The sequence below is a fragment of the Ochlerotatus camptorhynchus genome, unplaced genomic scaffold, assembly GCF_037179485.1.
Source record: "Ochlerotatus camptorhynchus isolate MF236.1 unplaced genomic scaffold, CSIRO-AGI_Acam_v1.1 ptg000554l, whole genome shotgun sequence".
Classification (NCBI taxonomy): Eukaryota; Metazoa; Arthropoda; class Insecta; order Diptera; family Culicidae; genus Ochlerotatus; species Ochlerotatus camptorhynchus.
The window spans coordinates 153,475-159,529 of record NW_027041037.1 but is presented as its reverse complement, the minus strand read 5'-3'; positions in this window follow the sequence as shown (position 1 = coordinate 159,529).

Genomic DNA, 6,055 nt, shown 5'->3' with positions numbered 1-6,055 from the left:
GGCTCATTATTTCATTTTTTGTCGAATCGGTAAACAAGCGTATTAGCCAGGGATACCAGATGATGTTTTCGAGAGTCTGCGATAAAAAATTGAAATGTCTGGAAATTTTCAAAAATGTCTGCAAAATCGTTTTTGACCAAACATGATCTGATATTTACTAATAAAACCAGTAGGTGCAATGCTTCGTTTACACTACATACCAGACTTGGTAAAAACACCGCTCGGTGCGGCTCGGTGGCAACCTACTCATGTATGCACAGCACTGGGTTTCTTCGATAAAGCACCCGGTGTCGGTGCAACATGTTGGCACGCCACCGAACCAAAAGAGAAACCCAAACGCGGTGCTACGGGCTTCGGCTCGCCACCGTGCGGCACGGAGCCAACGAACCGCTCATGATTTCGTATCGTTCGTTGTTGGTGATGCGCTATACTCGGTATCATTTGCTTTTTTATCAAAACTGAGTTTTTCAATGGAAGTGGTAGCAAGTAGCTCAAAGTTTAATAATTAAACTCGATAAACTCAAGAAATTTGTTCTGAAATAGTTTAGAAAAATGGGCAAGTAGGTTTTCCCTTTACATAAGAATCCATGGTGCGAAGCAAACTTAAAACGCGTTCTTAATTGCGTCCGTCATTTCTCTCGCCAGGAACAGGGTCCGTTCGGATACGGATGTATTTTTGCTTCACCCGGTTGAATAACCGGGTGAAGCAAAATGTCTAGATCAACCATAGAAAAGGGCCCATCAGCATTTGTAAACAAATCGTTCTAAAGCCCTTTCCTAACACAGCAAAGGCCGCCTACGCAAACCAACACCATCATCGGATAAGGGAAAGTTTCCCCTACATGATATGGCATTGGTTTGCGTGTGTGGCCTTCACTTAGTGAAGAAAGGTCTTTAGAACGGTTTGTTTACAAATGCTGAAGGGCCCTTTTCTATTGTTAATACAGAACTTCTTTGGTGCTCTGGTGCTAATTTTACCACTCATCATTCTCGTCTACGATTATGTTTGGTACATGTTGTGCCGCGCTGCGTAAACTAAAAAAAGTTTTCTAAATAAGAGGCTGTTCATAAACTACGTAGACAGTTTAGAGGGGAGGGGGGTTGGTAATTATCCATGATCCATACAAATTTTAAAATTTTTGTATGGACAATTACCTACGCAGGGGAAGGGGGGGTCAAGAATCCAAAAAAGAACTGTCTACGTAGTTAATGAACAGCCCCTAAAGTTATAGTGAAGCAAATTGTATTCGCCAGTGAAAATAAGAACAAAACAATTAACTTGTAAGTGACGGAAAAAAAAGTATGGTTTTAAAGCAATTATATTTGCCGCATTAATGCTACATGGTGAAAACCGCTGTTGCATTAATTCGCATTGACGGCATTGGCTCTTCACAGTGTGATAGTTCCTTAGGTGCTGTTCATAAACTACGTAGACATGGGGGGGGGGGGTTTGGCAATTGTCCTCGGTCCATACAAATTTTAAAATTTCAGGGGGGTCAAGAATCCCAAAAAACTGTATACGTAGTTAATGAACAGCCCCTTTGAGATTTTTCATTTGAGCGACAGAGTACGGAACAGCCCGCCATGCTTCACGCACAGAATGACAGTTGTTTGTGGGGTTTTCCCATAGTAGTAAAGAGGTACAGTATCGCCGGAAAGGTCAATCAGAAAAGGAACGAAAAAAACAGGTAGACTACGATAATGGAAATAAAGAAGAAGAAGCACGGTATTCTGTCTGGCACCGGACCCTGGCACGGAGCCGCACGGAGCGCACCGAATAACCATAGCACGGCACCAAGCCGAATAAAACGGCTCCGCGTTCAGGTTTCTTGTTCATATCGGTGGCGAGCCGACAAGAGGTACCGAAACCGAGTGCGTGTTAGCTTTGAACGGGGAGCAATATTCTTGCACGGCTCGCAGTGCCGGTGGGTGTTTTTCCAAGTCTGCTACATACTATATTAAGGGGTATAGTCTATCTTGATATCAGAATCAATACACTAAATCTGGTTCATTTTGATGAATGACCCTACACGTTTGCTTAAGTTGACAATAATCGTATTGTTAATACATTCTGCAGAGTGATTCAGAATAACTGTCACAGACTTCACAAATATGCAATTCTCAATGGGTAATATATGTTCAAGTATTTTTGTTTTAAAGCTTGTACAAATATCAGCTTGTATTGATAGTAGGTTTTGAAATTTTATTAGTTTTCGATTTCCAGCAGCCATGGAGCATGTCATAAGGCAGTATATATTCGTAAGTTATCTTTTAGAAGCTGAAATCTCGTCGAAAGAATGAAACATTAATTTTTCGCATCATTATAGAAGTAAAAAAGAACCATTCGCTGAAAATTCGTTCCCTGCTTCGATCAGAGAGCGTATAGGGCGTCGTTGTGTCAATTTGGTCGTTGCACATTTCGAGTATGAGAGAGTGATTGCAGTTAGATCAAAAGTGCCTGAGAAAAATGCAAGTACTTTCGCGGATTACCCGGAATTGCGATAGTAAGGGTATGATCACAGGTAAGCAGACATAAGACGCTTAAGATGTTCATTGATATTGCTTTTAACGGTCAATTTAAATGTTTCTTAGTTGACAGTACCGCTACTTGTGGCGCACATAATCAATAATTGAAATTATTTCTTTGCGCTTGCTGCTGAGTTTGATTCATACACTCCAAAAATTGAAAATGATAAATGAAGGTTTAGAGATTGCGCAAATGGTTTGAATTTTATATGGAGATTTTGGCGAATTACTACAGGAAATTATTGAAGTACACTTACATCGCTCAAACTTTGGTTCTAGTTGTTCAGCCTATTTTCTATTTTACGGTAAATTCAGTACTTGCTATTACCATACACAGTAGTTTTTAATAGAAGTTACTGAACGTCAGTAGTTATATTTAGAGTAGCAGAATGTTCGGTAATTTTGGTGATTTACAGTTGACAAATGTAAAAAATGACCGAACAGGGAAATGGTGATTAAGTGTGTATATGTCATTTGTTTATCACATTGCAAAAATTCATGCGTGGGACACATAAAAATAATAATTGAATTTTGCTAAGTGTATGGATTCAGCAAGTATATAAAAACAACTCCTATTTTTCAAAGGAAGGAGCCGAAATTCCACTTGGCTGAACAGGAAACCTAAATTTAAATGAAAATACGTACTTTTGAGAATTTAAACCCATTTTCTAAAAAAAAATCCATGCTTCAAAAAATTAGAAGGGTCTATGCCTAGGGGCACGAACGGGAGCTTGACGTAGGACCGCTAGGGCACGAAACAAATGTGAAGAAAATTTAGTTCTTTTAATTAATCGATCATCTATTATCTTAACTCTTTCCGTTTTCGATTAGTGGTTTTTTTTTCAAAGAGAAAGTTGATGAAGAGAATCGATCAAAATCGCTTGCACCCCTGCTTCCAAGTTACAATATTACAACTCTGGAGAGCATTTTGTGTGGTCGTTGGGGGCGTGTGGTTCTGAATATAGACCAACAGGCAGAAAAATTCTATTCTAACTTTTTACTGTAATAAGCTTGTTGGCCCAGAAAAGGGCCGTTTTGTTGCCATAGTTGGTGATGATTTAACCTCCAAAACTGTACAGAGTTCGTCTGTCGCTTCAAAGCGTAGACGACATCGATGGCCGCTTACGCTTGGCGTGTTAAGTATAGGTGACAGCATCACGGATCTCGTTTTCCAAGAACACCTTCAGCACACCTCGTAGATCAGACCGGAGACACGTTTGACACCGCCACGGCGAGCCAGACGATTGCTTTTGCTGCTTCTGCTGTCTGCTCACCACGGCGTCCGAAGCGAAAATGAGTTGAGGCTTTTTTTGACTTAAAATGATCTTTATTTCTTGTGTTTGTGTGGTTTACATTTATGAATTTTTCAAGTGACACAGATGCGTCTTTTCAACTTTAGTTCATTTGAGATTTTAATTATTATTTACAGTTACTAGTCCTATCAGGCCTATTTTAAAGTATGACCACCTTGGTGGGATTGGTTTGATTTGAATTGGAAAAAAGGAGACTACTTATAACTACTATTTACAACTACAACTAACCTACAACTACTATATACACCTAACCTACTATATACAAATTGCTTATCAAAGCATGTTCTGATAAATTACATTTTTCTGCTAATTTAGTCTTAATTTCGTTAATTCTTGAATCTATTTTGGCAATGCCTGCCTCTTCATGTAAATTTGTTATTTTAGTGTCGAAAGGACGATCAAGAACCATCCTCAGCACTCTATTCTGAGCGACCTGAATTTTGTTCCTGTGAGTCTGTGCACATGATTCCCACACCGGAGCTGCGTAGAGGATCGCAGGTGCTATGATTTGTTTGTAGACGGCCAGTTTGTTCACCCTTGAGAGGCGGGATCTGCGGCAAATCAGCGGATACAGACACCTAACCAAGGCAGAACACTTGATTACGGTTTTCTCCACATGCGAACGGAAGAGGAGCTTTTCATCGAACAACATCCCGAGATAGGTTACTTCGGCGGACCACTCAACCCTTGTGCCATCCATGATTACAGTACAAGATGGAGCCGGTTTCAGTTTGGGCGATTGCCGATGGAGGAACATGATCGCTTGTGTTTTGGAGGCATTGATTTTGATTTTCCACGTGGTGGCATAATCAGCAAAGGCGTTAAAGCATCGTTGAAGTTTGTTCGTTATTTCGCGAGGCATCCTTCCTTTGACGGCTATTGCGGTATCATCTGCGAACAGGAAAAACACGCAACCGTCTCCAAGGGGAGGAATGTCGGAAGTGTAAATGCTGTAAAGCAAGGGGCCCAGCAGACTGCCTTGCGGGACTCCTGCTGGGATGGAAAACGTGTCGGAAAGACAACCATTCAACGATACCTTAAACGACCTTTGCTGGAGGTAGTTACGGGTGATTTTAACCAGATGTAATGGAAAGTTGAAGTTACAAAGCTTGAATACAAGCCCATTGTGCCAGACATTATCAAACGCTTTCTCAACGTCTAACAAGGCCATGGCTGTGGACTTGGATACAGCTTTGTTACTTCGGATGTTATTCATCACCCGCACTAGCTGGTGATTGGTGGAGTGCCCCTTTCTGAAACCAAACTGTTCCGGAAGGAGAATCTTGAAGAGACTCAGCATGAAAGTGCAGTCTCTTCTAACCACTATCTTCAACAGATGCTTGGAACTGCACTACTTTCCAAGCATCTGGAAAGTAGCAAAAATCATACCAATCCGCAAGCCCGGTAAGGATCCAACATTGCCTTCAAGCTACAGACCAATCAGCCTCCTTTCAGCGCTGAGCAAATTGTTCGAGAAACTCATTCTCAATCGTTTGCTCAAGTTTGTCGAGGAAAACTTGAGCAAACGATTGAGAATGAGTTTCTCGAACAATTTGCTCAGCGCTGAAAGGAGGCTGATTGGTCTGTAGCTTGAAGGCAATGTTGGATCCTTACCGGGCTTGCGGATTGGTATGATTTTTGCTACTTTCCAGATGCTTGGAAAGTAGTGCAGTTCCAAGCATCTGTTGAAGATAGTGGTTAGAAGAGACTGCACTTTCATGCTGAGTCTCTTCAAGATCAAGTTGAATACACCGTCAAACCCGGGAGCCTTCATGTTCTTGGTGCATTTCAGCGCTGAGCAAATCTGTTGTACTGTAATCATATACGCCGGAGGCACGGCACAAGGGGAGGCATCTAGGTTTTGAAAGCATAGCGCAACCTGATCTTCGAGTGGACTTTGGATAGTCGAGCCAAGCAAATGCGATGAAGCGACATGCTTGCCGATCGCATTTGCTTTCTCCTGTGGGGTGATTAAAAGCCGATCGTCATCATTTTCGACTCTGAGAGGTGGAACGGGTTTGGGATGAGTTTTCAGGACCTTGGCTACCTTCCAGAATGGTCTGGAGCGGTCGTCCAGATTCTGGACAACACGCCCGAAACTTTCATTTCGGAGTGAGTCCATTCTGGAAGCAATCTGCCTGTTCAGAACGGCCATTTCACGTTTTTTGCCCAGATCTCCAGTCCTCTGAAACTGGTGTCTACGCACATTTCTCAAT